We start from the raw sequence: 16,509 nt of genomic DNA on the forward strand, positions 1-16,509 counted from the left end.
GAACTCAACAGTACATGATGAGAACGCTAAAAGGTCAGTTAATAACCTCCGAGTTCATCAAATTGGCTGAGTGTGTCTTTCAGGTAAGTGCAAGGTGGTTAACATTACTCAGTTCTTATCCAGCAGACCCACCCAATGCACAGGAGAGCCTTGAGTCAGAGACCCGCTGAGCAATTTTTGTGGTCCAGCCATTATGCCAGGTGCCTTGTTTTGTGAGGTTACTTCGGATTATTTTCCCAAAGCAGAGACAGAATGTTCTGACTTACTATGGTTTGGAACAGTTTCACATGAGATAAGTGCATAGTTGTGAGAAGACTGGCTGAGTTTGGGGGTAAGCCGGTATTTGGGTGGGGGATAGAGGCGGGCAGGGTCCATTCCCTAATCGAGTTCTAACCTAACTCAAGTATTTGACCTCAACAAAAATCATCTTTGAATAATGCTTCTCAAAATTTTCCATGAAAAAACAGAAGAGAAATGAATATATTCTTCTTAGCTTTACCCAAATCCTAGGTGATCTGAGACTATAACACAAAGGACCAGGCCTAAGCTCAAAATATTCCAGTCTTATGAATAAACTATATGCTGCATTACAAAGATAAATATTTAACCTGCTTTTCAGTTAAATTATTTAATCCGCCCATGCTCCATACAAATTGCTGAATTAATTAATGCTTTGAAAAGATACATCATGTTTATCTTGTGACTTCTCATAGCTCCCAGCACGCAGCTACTATTGTGGGCACAGTCATCTGGATGTAGGACTCAGACATATGAAAAGTAAACCACACAAAAACCTAGGAGAGAACATCTAAGAGCCAAAATAGATGGTATGGAAAGTGCAGTTCATAGAACAACAGTTGAGGCCATCTGCAGGCTTGACCGTGATGTGTTTTAAAATAATTTGTTCTTTGTCTCAATGAAAAGAAATCATTTTCTCTTTGTCCAGACTGCCTATTAAAAAATTATAGCACTGCAAGTGCTGTATTAAATGACTGGATGCTTCCGTGCAAAATTATGGTATTTTTTAGACATATTCTTCTTACAGAATTTAAAATATATGTAATAAGTAAAATATAGCTAAAATGTTTTATAGAAACTGAAGCTTCAAACTTAGAACGTGTAATAATTGTATGGTTAAATACAATCATAATGAAGGTACCACGAGTTCCTGGGATGAATGATTTCTTTTGTATCAGTTTGGCCAGGCTATGACGCCCAGTTGTTTGCTCAAAAATCATTCTGATGTTACTGTGAAGGTATTAACTAGATGTGATGAACATTTGCAATCTGTAGACTGTGAGTAAAGCAGATGACAGTGTGGATGGGGGGTGGGCCTCATCCAATCAGTAGAAGGCATTAGGAGCAAAGACTGAGGTTTCCAAAAGAAGAAACAAGAAGCAGTAATTCTGGTCCAAAGCTGCAACATACTCTGAGTTTTCTGCTTGCAGTCCTGCCTCACAAATTTTGGACTTAAGGTTGCCAGTCCACCCTACAGATTTCAGCCTTGCCAGCTCTCATAATCATAAGACACATTCCTTATATTAAGTCTCTTTTTCTTCCTTCCCCTCCTCCTTCATTCATTCTTTCTTTCTATCTATCTATTTCTTTCTTTCTTTCTTTCTATCTATCTATCTATCTATCTATCTATCTATCTATCTATCTATCCTATTTGGTTCTATTTCTCTGGATAACTCTGACTAGTTACCCAACTATAAGCGAAAGAAAACAGGAAAAGTAAGAGAACAATGAGTGAGATTCTGGCAACAAAAATAATCTTGTAAAAGAATTCATAGTAAAAATGATACTTTAGTGCCTAAAAGTTCTTAATGCTAAAAGCATACCCAGGACAATGGCAACATGCCACAAATTTGGCTGTCACCCTATTGCTTTCCTGAAAAAAAGTTCAATTGGTTGATGTGCTAATCATATTTTATGTTATCAATGGTACTAGGCCATTGGATCGCTTTTAATTATTTACAGATCTGCCTTTTTCTGCCAGACTGAGGGCAGAGACCAGGTCTTTGTCATCTTGGTATCCAGACCCAATGCATGATTATTGATTGCATGGGAACATGGTTCTAATTTATTTATTTATTTATTTATTTATTTATTTTTGTCTTTTTGTCTTTTTTGTTGTTGTTGTTGTTGCTATTTCTTGGGCCGCTCCCGCGGCATATGGAGGTTCCCAGGCTAGGGGTCCAATCGGAGCTGTAGCCACCGGCCTACACCAGAGCCACAGCAACGCGGGATCCGAGCCGCGTCTGCAACCTACACCACAGCTCACGGCAACGCCGGATCGTTAACCCACTGAGCAAGGGCAGGGACCGAACCCGCAACCTCTTGGTTCCTAGTCGGATTCGTTAACCACTGCGCCACGACGGGAACTCCTAATTTAAAATGTAATATAATGAAATGAAAATTCCCCATGATGAAATACGTTTTTGGTCATGTGTGCTGGAACTCACTTTCTTTTCTTTAAAAAAATAATTGAATGTTTGGTTTTGAGTTAAAAAAATAAATCTTAAGGAATATAATCTAAAGCCATGTAACAATTTGAAGTCTTTATATTCAAATAAGCAAAATAAAATCAGGACTTGAGGTGATATTTCTGTACATTGTTAAGGTAAAAACCTTTATGTGGAATTGTTGAGTAAATCTATTTGGGGGCTGTTTCTTACTCAGATGATTGACGTTTTTCAGTTTTCCTTTGCATCTGTGGACAGTTTCAGGTCTATTTTTGAAACAGAGTAAATGTGGAGCCAATGTAACCAGATAAAGTTTTAAAAGTAAAACCCTCTTGAAAATTCTATATACATTTTGCATCTGAATCCTTGATTTCAGAGTAGTAAGCCCTGGAGTGACAGGAGGGAAAAAATGGACCCTGTTTTTATTTTTTCACTGAAGAAAAAATAAAGTCATCAACCCCTCATGTTTAAATAACTACAAAGTCCAGGGTATACATGGCCTAAAAATGATGATAAAAAGCATTATCTTCCAAGTCTCCTGAGGCTGGCCAGCTAAGAAAGCAGGATGCAGCTGTTTCTACAGAAGAACACTTCAGTGCAAGGCATTGCAGAGTACAGACAGGCCATTTTTTCCCCCTAAAGTTGAGCTCTTGGGCCTAGAAGATTTAATGAAAAACAACCTAACCGAGTTTATTTCAACACGAATTGATGCTATGCACTGAATGTTTGTGTCCTCCCAAAGTTCATGTGTTGAAATCCTAACCCCCCAGTGTGATAGATTTAGGACGTGGTACCTTTGAAAGGTGATTAGGTCGTGAGGGTGGGGCCCTCATGCATGGAATTAGTACCCTTATAATAGAGACCTCAGAGAGCTTTGTTGCTTCTGCCATATGAGGACACAGTGCAAAGATAGCCCTCTATGAACCAGAAAGTGGGTCTCACCAGATACCCACTTTTCTGGCACTTTGATCTTGGATTTCCATTCTTGGGAACTGTGAGAAATAAATGTCTGTCTTTAAATCACTCAGTCTATAGTATTTTTAGCACAGCAGCCCCAACAGATGAGGACAATATGCATCTCAGAAGCACTGGTTGTTTAGAGGTCTTACTTCCATGGTTTCTAACAAAGGGATCATTTGAAGATTCTAAGACTTATGGGTGACTTGTTGGCCACTACTTGCTAAAATTAGAAGAGTGCGCCCTAACTGGGAGAGCGGCATTTGGAGAAAGCCTTCTAATACTGTTTACTGCCCAAGATATCTACATTTGCTTTGTTATCCCCTGTCTGTTGGCAAGAGCTGGGGTGAGTTTCTGTGTTGATGAGATTGGTGTGTTCCTTACAAGTCACATTTGGTGAGCAGGACATCAGCCTCTGTGTTAAGATAGCTTTTAATTTTTTCATTGGTCAAGCTGGAAGCACAATGTCCCCCTCAATCCCACCTCTGTATCTTGTGGTTCATCACTACCTGCCTGCCATCCATATTATTCTTCCTCCCTGTCAATTTCTTCAAATATATACCTCCCCTGGTCCTTTATACCATCTCAGACACATCTAGCTTGCAGAATCCTCTCCATATTGGAAAGAAAAACACCCTGGCATATACCTGACTTCATCTGTCATTACTCTTCCCTTTATAACTGTGCTTTAGCCACACTGTTCTCCTTGTTTCTCCAACATGCCCAGCACATCAGAGCTTTGCATAGGCTATTCCGTTTACCTGGACTGCTCTGCTTCAAGGTATCTACCTTGCTCACTTCCTCATCACCTCCAACCAAGTCTTTGACCATTTATGTAGTGAAGCTCCCTTTGACAATCCTATTTATTTATTTACTTATTTATTTTAAATGAGAGTTGCAACGTTTATTTCAGGTTCTCTCTTGGGGTTTTTTTTTGTATTTTTTTTCTTTTTTTTTTGCCACACAGGCAGTATGTGGGAATTCCTGGGCCAGGGATTGAACCTACGCCGCACAGCAGCAACCAGAGCCACAGCGCTGAGAACGCAGGAGCCTCAACCCGCTAGGCCATCAGAGAACTCCCTGACAATCCTATTTAAATCCTATTATAATCCTGTAAATCTTGACTGGCAGCTTTGGAGATGGCCCCCAATGATCCCCGCCTCCTGGTGTTCATCCTTTGGTGTAAACCCCTCCCCTGGTATCAGCTGGCATAAGTGACTCATTTCTAATCAATAGAATTTGGCCATATTCTGTCCTCCTTCCTTGCTTGCTTGAGCTAATGGAAACCAGCTGCCATGTTGGGCGCTATGTTATGGAGAGGCCCAAGTGGCAAGGAACCCAAGAAGAACTTTAGCCAACAACTAGGAGAGACTGAGCCCCCGCCCCCCCAATCCAACTGCCCCAGAGCAACAAAATCCTGCCAAGGACCATGTGACTGAGCTTGGGAGAGAATCCTCCCCTGGGTGAGGCTTGAGAGGACTGCAGTCCCATTGGACTCTGCAGCATGAGAGACCCTGACCCTGATTCAGAGAAGCCTGGATTCCTGAACACCACAAACAGTGAAATAACAAATTGTTGTTCTAAAACAACCAATACAACACTCTTACTCCTCCATTCCCCACCTGGTATGTTTCCTTCCATAGGACTTATCACCATTGATGTCCAATTTATTTTCCTTATTGATTGTCTCCCCAGCATCTATTAAAACATGAGATTCATGAAGTCAGGGATTTTTGTCTTTTTATTTTCATCAATGTATCTTTAATGTCTAACCATTGCCTGGCACAGAGCAGTCAATCAATATGTATTTATTAAATACATGAAATATTATATCACTCCATGACTAATTATGTTTTTCCTCCTTCACTAGTCTTAAGTTCCTAAAGAAAAGGGTTTCATTGGAATAAACAGTCTCCCATGTAACCATCAGTCTTTAGGACTTTTAAAATATTTGTTGAGTGGCTCAATCAATGAATAAATTAGAGACAAATGTTTTTTGCTAAGTGCAGTAACAATCAAATCAGGGAAATGACTAGATGACCCATTCTCTCCATGTCAGTGGGGGTCAAGGAATTAAGACTATGGTGGCCAAAAAAAAAAAGAGGGAAAAAAATCAGAATCCTAGAGTTTATTTTTTAATATGCAAAATGTAGGTCATTGCCTTCTTAAGAAAATTAATTTATTTCCTTTCCAATATTAAAAAAATGGTATTAGCAGAAAAAACAAATAGTGAAATTTCCTGTATTCTGGAGGAACTGCTTTTATCAATGTGATGTAGTTGTATATGCCTAGAAAAGAAGAGCTGTGTCAGACATCATTTCATAAAAAGAATCAGAGTAGATTCTTGAGGGTTAAGGTGTCAGCTATGCAGAGTGATAGGGCTACAATGCTGAAACCTATATTCATGGACAAAACATCAGCAGTGGGTTCAAGAGTGAGGATATTGGTGAGGGTATTCTCAGCCGCATCCGTGCACAGTGATCACTTGAGTGCAATCTTTTGGGGGCATTTCCTATTGGCCATTTGAATCAAGCCTAACAACGCCCATCATTATCATATTAGAAAAGGTAGGATGTTGTGTGGAAAAGGTAGGATGAGAAATGCATTCATTTTGTAATTCAGACAAGACTAAGTGTGAATCTTAGACGTGAAGAAGCTACATGACTTCCTCAATATGACACAGCCAGAAAGTGGAAAACCTGATCTTCATCTATAAAGTGAATATAATAGCTCCTTTCAAAGTCCAAGTGAAGCTCTAGCAAATTTAGTATTTAATCATCCAGAACAAAGTAAGCACTTGAATGCCTTTTTCCCCGCTCTACCGTCACGCATGTATAGACTATGTGACGTCCGAAACAATGACCTTTTCCATCCTCTATTCCTGAAGATAGATTTGAGGTCACTTTCCCTAGAACAAGGAAGTAACATAAAATGCTCAAGGTTAAATCTGTAGGGGACAAAAGCTAAACCATTTGTTAAGTGATGGATTTTACAAATTCAAAAAAGAGATTAGACTAAACCCTTGGGTTGTTTTGATTATAAATATTTACTCTAAATACTTTTCGTATATCTATTGGTTTCCCATAAACTATCCTTTTTGCTAATTTCTAACTTTCCACTAATTTATATCCAAGTCTTGACATGGACTCACCACTCACATATATAATGAAAAAAAAAAAACAAAAAAAACAAAGAAAAACATTTTTTCAAGGTCCTTGAAAACTCTCGTTCTTTTGCAAATAAAAATATACTTATTTAGGAAAATGCATTAAAATAGCATATTGAATGCCTCTCCCACTTCAGTCTTTTCTTCCAGTCTCAAATGTTGTCATGGTCTTGTTTTGCATGGTACTGTCTTGGATTTATCATAATTCTCATGTTCTAAAAATAAACTTACGCAGGAATTACATCGATCAGTTACTCTGGCTCTTTCACTGCTTTTCTCTGTCTCTGTTTCACTCTCTCTCTCTCCCTTTGCTGATTTAGATTGAACTCTAGACCCTGTTCACTTGTAAACTTATTTTTGGCTTAATTTCAGGAACTCTAAATGGTATTCTACAAAACAGCTGTGGTTTAGGCGCTGCAAGTCACTTTATTGGTTAAAATCTGACTTAGGGAGTGGTTGGTCTATATTTTCCAAAGTAAAGTGGCAAAAGTACATTAATATATATATATATTTCCTCCGAAGGATCTGTCCCTTGTAGCTGTAAGGATAATGTTCAAAAGAAATACTCCAGTCCTATTTCCCCAAAGGCCTTTTAGTTCATATGACTACATAAAAGTATCATGCAAATGACCCAAATCCATGGATTTTATAAGAAAGTTCTTATTTATCACCTACATCCAACCACAAGGGAGACAATTCAAATTTTATATGTTAAAGAATTCATGGCGTCCAGAGAGCAAGGGTAGATAAGTCTATAGTTTACTGAATAAACACTCAAAGACAACAGTTCTGTGGTTTTAATGGACAAAACAAATTTTTTCTTGAGAAATTAAGGTGAACACAATAGGAGAAAATTCTCTACTTCTGATATATGTTAAAAAATAAGTCCAGGAGTTCCCGTCGTGGCGCAGTGGTTAACGAATCCGACTAGGAACCATGAGGTTGCGGGTTCGGTCCCTGCCCTTGCTCAGTGGGTTAACGATCCGGCGTTGCCGTGAGCTGTGGTGTAGGTTGCAGACGCGGCTCAGATCCCGCGTTGCTGTGGCTCTGGCGTAGGCCGGTGGCTACAGCTCCGATTGGACCCCTAGCCTGGGAACCTCCATATGCCGCGGGAGCGGCCCAAGAAATAGCAACAACAACAACAACAATAACAACAACAACAAAAAAAGACACAAAAAAAAAGTCTAGAAAAAGGATATTTCATTTCTTCTCATGTCACTACATATAATTCTTAAAAAAAATTAATGTATTTTTCTTGAAGTTTTTTCAGAGGATGTGTAAACCCACTTTTCAACGTTTGAAGCCATATATTCATAAATATATACATATATTCATAAATGTACACATGTATGCAGATGTAGTAACTTGCTTTTGATAGAAACTATGGGACACTCCATCAGGTATTGAATATGGGTTATGAGGAAGTCACTTTTAAATATCTACATATACAGTGGCATACAGGATCTCTAGTAAACTCTGCAGAGACCAATTTGAGACTACTTTTGACCAAAGCTTCAAAAGAACTCAAGGAATATGACACAGACACCTACTTAAAGCATTTGTATAGGAAATGAAATGAACCTAACTGCATTTCGTTCAGCGCTGATATTTTCATTGCTGGATACACAGCATTGCATTTAATCAAAGAGGCCAGCATGAATGAAACATAGGCTGAATGACTTTGATAATAACAGAAAAAAAGAGCCATGCTTACCTGTATTCACTCTCCCCAGAGAGGATGTGGGAGCTGGGTACTCACAGCTGAGCAATGGTAAAAATGTTCTTTAGTTAATAATACAGGAAAGAAAAGCTCCAGATAACAAGAACCTGGGTTAACCATTGACACTGGTTTGTTCCTACAGTTCCACCCTGGGAATCTACATAGGTAGCCCTTGGCATCTTATAAAGCAGGCGATAGCCGGTCAGCTGAGGCTGGGTTTAGGGCCCCGCCCCCGAACCTCTGGAGCAGGTACAGTGGGAAGGGCATTCAAGCATACCTGACTTTTCACTTGGTCTGGGAGGCAAAGGAGGAAGATTTCCTGGGCCAGAAATAAGATCAACAATGACAGTAAATGACTCAAATATTTACAAACAGGGTTGTGGGGAGCTAACCTATGAAAACACTCCTGCCAATTTTCAGACTTAGAGCCATGCAAAGAAGCTCTTTTCACCTGGGTTCTTTTGTCTACATCTTAGCAGGTAAGAGTTGAGATTGGATGCCAATAAAAACAGAGACAAGACAACCAGAAATAGCCAAGCAACCATTCATTCCTTTATTCAATATGCCTTTAATGATTATTTACCCCGTGCAACACAGCTCTGAAGAACTGGCAGCCACAGTTGAGTAAGCCTTGATGAGCAGAAGGCTGAGGTGGGGGGCTAAAGTTTCCCCCTCCCCCAAACCTTAAGAATCAGAGTTTAGGACGGAGATGACAAAGAAAACACAGGCGGCTGTCCAGATCCAGAATGTACAATCTGATAGCTCCTCTGCCCTGGCCATCAGTCCTCAGGGATTAAATGCAACGTTGAGGTGGTCATGTGGCCAAGCTGGCTGACCCGAAGTCAGAAAAACTGAGTAAGTGAAGAGATGGTGGAGTCAAGAGAAATGTCCCAAGATGTGAAAGATAGCCCCAAGAGACTAAGGAAATAACAATCTGGGCTCTTCAGAACCTGGGGGAGCTGTGTCCAGGAGATCTCCAAAGCAGTACTGTGCTAGCAGGGAATTAGCATTTTTCTTTACGCCAAAGAGGCTTAGCAGCCAGGGCATCGAGGAGGTCCTATCTAGTTTGGTCAACCCTCCAAATTTAAGGAGCTAGGTCTAAGTTCTGACCACAGTTCCTGTTTGGAGCTTGTTTGGTTTTTGTTTCCATGTTTAATAGCATGAACACGTGAGGAAGCAAGATCGGATTTCAAAGCTGGTTCTGCCATTTCCTAGCGTGGTGACACTGGGAGCTGCTCACTCTCTCCCCGTGGCAGTTTCTTCCCCTGTAAAGTGGGGATAGCAGTAGCAACAAAGGTAACTCCTCCTCAGGTTGATACTTAGTGTTCCAAACCTGTTAGCCAGCATTCAGGTTTTGACAGTGTGATAGGATCATATGATTTGCAACCTGTTACACAGTAACAGGAAAAAGAGTTTGAACCCTCCAAGGGACCTGACCTATCTTTTCATCACCCACAAATGTCCACGAAGCAGTGGACCCAGAGGTTAAGGTTTCTGCGAAGAAATCTGAAGACTGGAGAAATGTTTACATTTCTATCCAAATCGAGGCCACTTTCATTGTGGTTTGCTCATAATAAACCAGACTCGATTGCTTAGTGAGTATGAACAGTTACTTTGCTCTGTACCCAGCTTGTTTGAAAGCTGTGCTTCTTTTATTAGCGGTCCATCTGAAAGGACCTGAAAAAGAACAAACTGTCACTACACTACAAGAACTGTCTCAGGAAAGGTGGCTTTGTTTGTGTAAGAGTTTGGATTGATCTGAGAAGATGAGGCATCCAAGTGCAGCGTAAGAAAATGACAGAGAAGAGCAGGACAGGAGGCAAGATGAGAAACTGGATGGCTTCCCACCGCTCACTGAGTCAGGGCATCACAGCCTGCCTTCATTCCTTTGTTTGAAGTAAATTCCCGGAACAGCAGACACACCCATACTCACATGTAAGTAGAAAAACACTTTCTAAAGCCAAATGAAAATGATTATCTGGAGTGGCTTTTCTGCTGCATTCTATGCTTCCTAAATCCACCTTGACTGAATATTAAATCGACTGATGTCCAGTTTGGGGGAACTGTTACCCTCCCTGAAATCCAAAGGGAAACTGAGGCAAATGGAAAGGCCATGTTTTGTTTTAAGATTTGTCAGATTATAAGATGATGAAGGAGTTTATTATTTGAACACAGAAACTTTGATAAATAATTCTCTTCTTCAAGAATTTATACTTTATTGCTGCCTGATGATTTTATTTCTTTATTTTATTAAATATAGTTGACTTACAATGTTGTGCCAATTTCTCCTGTACAGCGAAGTGACCCAGTCATATATATACACACATTCTTGTTCTCATATTATCCTCCATCGTGGTCCATCCCAAGAGACTAGATATAGTTCCCTGTGCTACGCAGTAGGACCTCATTGCTTACCCATTCCAAGTGTAATAGTTTGCATCTACTGACCCCAAACCCCCAGTCCATCCCTCTCTCTCTCCCGCCGCCCCTTTGGCAACCACAAGTCTGTTCTCTACGTCTGTGAGTCTCTTTCCGTTTTGTGGATAGGTTCATTTGTGCCATATTTTAGATTTTAATAATGGTCTAAAAAGAAGATAGACTAGACACATTCTGTGTATTATGATAGTCTAGTATAGAGAGCTGAGGTATTCCAAGTTTAGCCTGTCAGAGACAAATGATTTTTGTTTGGCCTTACTCCAGGTTTTCTAAGACCCAGGAGCTAAGAATAGTTTTTACCTTTTTAAATGGTGGGGGGAAAATGAAAAGAGGAAGAATACTTTGTGATGTGAAATCACATGAAATTCAAAGTTCAAGATCCACAAACGGTTTTATGGGAACGCAGCCCTACTCCTTCATTTACATACTGTCCATGGCTGCTTTCACCCTGTAACAGCAGAGTTCAGTGACCCTAAGAAGCTCCCCAGAGACCATCTGGTCCTCAAAACCTAAAATATTTGGTATCCGGCCCTCTAGAGAAAAATGTTTGCAAATCCCTGAACTAGCTAAACCATGCAATTCACTATTCTCCAAAGGCAATGTTCTTTTCTGATTAATGATTAGCACCTACTTAATTCCAACTCAGCTGAATTTCTATACTTTAAAATCCTATCTGTTTGCATACTATCTATCAATCATTCTTTCTGCAAAAGAATTAAAAACCTCTGTCCACACAAATACTTGCACACAGATATTTACAGCAGTTTTATCTATAACTGCCAAAACTTAGAATGAACCAAGACATCCTTGGTAGGTAAATAGAAAGTGGTACCTCCAGACAATGGTATGCCATGCAGTGCCAAAAGGAAATGAACCATCAAGTCTTGAAAATACATGGAGAAACCTGAAATGCATATTACTAAGTGAAAGAAGGCAATCTGAAAAGCCTACATAACGTGTGATTCCAACTATAAGACATTCCGAAAAAGCTAAAATTAGGGAGGTAATAAAAAGCTCAAGGGGTGGTGGGGGGCAGAGGGAAGGAGATATGAATAAGCAGAGCACAGAGCATTTCTAGAGAAGTGGGAATACTCTGTATGATATTGCAATGACAGATATATACTATTATACATTCCTCCAAATCCATGGTATATGCAACAGCAAGAGTGAGCCCTAAAGTAACCTATGGTGATTATGTGACTCATTCTTAGTAAATGTAGGTTCATCCTTAGGTTTTTTTTTTTTTTTTTAAGTACCTTTCTGGTGGGTGATGCTGGTAATGGGTAGATTACGCATACGTGGGAGCAGTGGGTATTTGGGAAATCTTCATACCTTCCCTCAATGCTACTGAAAACCTAAAACTGCTCTAAAACATTCTATCCTTCCTTCAAGGTTCCTTTTACTAGTTCCTTCCTTGCCTATCATAAATATCAATTCAGAATTTATTTTAAAAATTACTTTTAAAAAGAAAAAGCTTTTGAAAGGCTCTGTCCCTTTCAATCTATATGTCATGGGGTTTTGTTGCATGTGTCATTTCCTTCACCAAGTTTTAAATGCTCGTGGGTAAGGATGGACAGAACCTTATCCATCACTGAATTCAACGAAGTGTCTAGCACAAAACTGTAACACAAGAGGTACCAAGGAATGGAAGCTTTTGTTAAGTAAGCTAGAATACCATATTTGGAGACCAGACACTTACTGAATGACTGACTGACTGACTGATTGATTTTACTCTCCTCGACCCCTTACTTCGGTTTGCTGTCTTAATGGGCTTCCCTATCATTCCTGTGCATCTCCATCTCTCCTAAGGTCCAAGACCCCCTTGCTACCCATATACTCCACCCAAAGTCGTCATTACTAGCTTGTGCCTGGGTTCTTTCTCTATCATCCCTGCTTTCAAAATTTGCCTTCATTGTATCTCATTTCCACCCGAAGAACTCTGTGTTTTACCATGTGCCAAGCCCTTCAGATTATATAGGAAAAGAGGCAAAGGCAAAGAAAAGAAGTTAACTGGAATTTGCTTCCTCGAGGAGCAATTCAGTTCAGCATTTTTATAAGCTGATGCACAGGATTTCAGCCAGAGACTTAAACAAAAATGATGAAATTGACTATACCATACAAAAGAGCTTGATACACTGAATGAATGGTGCTCACGGGTCAAGAGCTGCATTATCCTTCCCAGAGGGGAAAAAATGGGAGAATACCTTTAAAAATCTCTCTCGACATTCAAGTTATGTATGTTTATCATAGATGATATACATAAGAATACAAAGGAGGCCACACAAATTAATCACAAGCCTCAATTTCCTTTGGCAAAGTTATTTCCAGTCTTTCCCCCTATTGTTTTAAGGGAAAAAACTGAGATTTATTATATATACTCTTTTGAATTTCACTTTTTAACCTCTGTCAAGGAGCTCTTGTCTTGAAGACAAAGAATGAAGCCCTCGCCATGAAATTCCCGACATCTCTAGGAGAAGCAGAAGGAGCACAACGTTTGCAGCATGTGCTGGCTTCCGTGTACTCTTCAATCACACCTGCATTTACTGATTTAGGATTTACTCTAAATTGTGGGCATTAACTGCAGCTGTAACCTGATAAGACTTTGTAAACTGTCCAGCGTGCCACCTCCGTGATGCCACGCTGGAAGATGTGCCTGAACACTAGGTACGTCCTATTTCTCCACAACAAGTGCTTACATATTGAAAAGTCATCACCCTCCTCAAGGAAGCATGCCTTATGGGAATGGGAATGGCATCAAACACGGCTGATTGGATTTCAAAGGATGCCCATAGTCTAAAGACTTTCTTCTATGAACTCTTTCTTTGTTTCTCCTAGGGAAGAGGTAAGAGAATTACCTGACTTCTTCGAGCCCCCAACCCCTAACTCACTTCATGACCACATTGGTTATTCCATTAGGAAGTATTTCAGGGAGGTCGTGTCCTTGATTCTTCAATTTTTATATGGCAGCAAATCCTCCCCCACCCCCACCGCCATCCCTTCCTGTCCTCTCTCAAGCTACAGGAATGGATTGCAAAAAAAGGTCCTCTCCGCCTCCTTCTCCAAGACAGTTTTTTCCTCTAATGCTTTCCTTCCTCCCCCCATCCCCCTGCAAATAAGAAATAAAAGCAATATTTCTTTTGACAGCTGGTAACTAATCCCACCTTAGCCGGAAAGCGAACAGGAAGCCAGCAAAGGAATTTTCCATTCCTATGTCTCTTTTAATCTTTTTCCACATCAGGTACTTTTCAAAAACTAGACATTTCCAGCGAGTCTGTCTATCTTCTTGTTTTGTCTACAAGAGTCACGTGGTCTTCGGTTCTCCTGTGCGGGCCGAGGGGAAGCCTGACTGATCGGATGTTTGTCCTCGGAGGCTGGAGAACTTGAGACCACGGGAGTCTCCAAAGGGAATATAACTGCCGTGTGGTGCCTGGGCTTATGCAAAAGGGATTTTTCCTGCTGTAAAGATAAACTTCACAGAGCTAGTCCCTCAAACCACAAGCCAAATGCCTCATATTGTAAGGAGAACTACAACTCTGACTCTTACAATGTCTTTCTTGCCAGACCGCCTTCCTTGATTCCTTCCTTGCTCCTCCTCCCTCCTTTCCTCCATTTCCTCCTTTCTTTTCTGTTTATATACTAAAGGGCTCTGTGTTCAGAGTGTGTATGATACGAAGTCGGCGTGGGCGGAGGGGGGTGATAATCAATTTTAATGTATTTCCTGAAGAAGCTATCTATGTTAGCATTTTCATAACATACTGCATCTTCTTTCTCCCTTCCTTCCTCCTTCCCTCCCTCCCTCTTTCTCTCTTTCATCTTTTTAGGGCCACATGGAGGTTCCCAGGCTAGGTTTCGAATCGCACCTGTAGCTGCCTGCCTACACCATAGCCACAGCAACGCCAGATCAGAGCTGCGTCTGTGACTGGACACTGCAGCTTGTGACAACGCTGGATCCTTAACCCACTGAGTGAGGCCAGGGATTGAACCCATGTTCTCATGGATACTAGTCAGGTTCGGTACCACTGAGTCACGATGAGAACTAAAGCTGGTGGATTTGTACAAAAGGAGAATTAAATCTAGCTGTGTCAAATAGTGTCATTTCAACTGAAATAATTTAAGATGTCTATGGCAACATGTTAGATTTGATATAAGTAACTAAAAGCATTGCTCTAAACTGAAGTCAACTTTTGTCTGAAATCTTCCAACTGTATATTTTTACTGTGGCGTAATCATTAGAATATAAATAAAAGTCACAAGAAACAATTACTCAGTGGATATAAGTAGCAGATATCTGTTAAGACACTTTTCAGGTGTTCTGTCATTTATTTTTCTCATTTAACCAATGGGGAAACTGAGGCAGGCACAAACATCTTAAGTTGTCTGCTCAAGGCCCCACGTCTAACACATGAAGTCCCCAGGATCTGAACCCGGCAATCTGGCTGCAGAACTGGAGATCTTTTTTTTTTTTTTTTTAGAGTGATTGTAGGCATAGCTTTTTTTTTTTTTTAATTTTTATTTATTTATTTATTTTTGTCTTTTTGCTATTTCTTTGGGCCGCTCCCGCAGCATATGGAGGTTCCCAGGCTAGGGGTTGAATCGGAGCTGTAGCCACCGGCCTACGCCAGAGCCACAGCAACGCGGGATCCGAGCCGCGTCTGCAACCTACACCACAGCTCATGGCACCGCCGGATCGTTAACCCACTGAGCAAGGGCAGGGACCGAACCCGCAACCTCATGGTTCCTAGTCGGATTCGTTAACCACTGCGCCACGACGGGAACTCCAGAACTGGAGATCTTAACCACTTGTTTTCACCTAAGTATGAGCTGAGGAAAATCTTTCCTTAGTCTAACCAATATATTGATTAGGTATCAACAAGGAACCCCAGACCTAATGTCATCAACCCTCAAGGGAAAGCAAAATCATTGCGAATTACAGCACCTATCAAGCAGCGTTTGCATCTCTATTCCTAATAAGATCAGAAGCTAGTGAGAGAGGGAGATTTGACTAAGTCAGAGTGAAAATCTCAGAATCTGAAGTTTAGATTATGTCTCTTTTTGGACAGATTTAAAACTCAATGTAAATCAAATATATCAAGTAAATGTATTTCTTGGTATACTTTTCTGTATGCTTATTTGGTAGGTGTTGAATGTGTTTGCTCAACTGAGAATAATTCCCACTTTGTAGAACCCTGCCAACCCTGCCTCAAGTACTCACAGCCCCTGGCATCCCTGCCTGAGTTCTGGACCTTGCAGTGGATCTAATGGGAAGACCGCCCCCATTCTCTTCCAGGTCCTTCCAGACCCTGACTACACTTCATTCCTGTTTCACATTACACGTCTCATTCCTGTCATAAAGTTCTCTCTTCCTATTTGATATATTTATTTGTTTAAATAAACTCCAGTCCCTAGGACTTTCGTATCACTCACATAGCAAAAATGAACGTCATTAAGTTACACCAACCACTTGAACCTTTTCACTGACTCTTACATCTATATATAGTAAAGCAGACACAGAGTTAAGATTTTGGCATTTTTCTAGAAGAAATGGAAGGGCAGGGAAGGATGGAGAGAGGGAGGATGAGGAAAAAGGATATGATGGAAGGAAAGGAGGAAGGATCTTTATCTTTTAAATTTTAGAAATATAAAAATTAATATTAGAAATATATGTAGTTACATAAATATATACTATAAATTTATAAATATAATTCTATAAATATATATCATAAATAAATATATATATAATATAAATTTGGAATTTGATTTAACAC

General features: G+C 40.2%; 1 protein-coding gene across 1 annotated transcript in view; it reads right to left on the reverse strand.

The window, feature by feature from the left end:
* KCNJ16 (potassium inwardly rectifying channel subfamily J member 16) overlaps positions 1-8,473 on the reverse strand; it is a 55,591-nt gene extending 47,118 nt beyond the window's left edge. Inside the window, exon 1 of the mRNA XM_047758684.1 lies at positions 8,303-8,473. The gene's annotated coding sequence lies outside the window, so the exon portion shown is untranslated. The remainder of the gene's footprint in view (positions 1-8,302) is intronic.
* Positions 8,474-16,509: the final 8,036 nt, after the last annotated feature.

The sequence above is a fragment of the Phacochoerus africanus genome, chromosome 14 (assembly GCF_016906955.1).
Source record: "Phacochoerus africanus isolate WHEZ1 chromosome 14, ROS_Pafr_v1, whole genome shotgun sequence".
Lineage (NCBI taxonomy): Eukaryota > Metazoa > Chordata > Mammalia > Artiodactyla > Suidae > Phacochoerus > Phacochoerus africanus.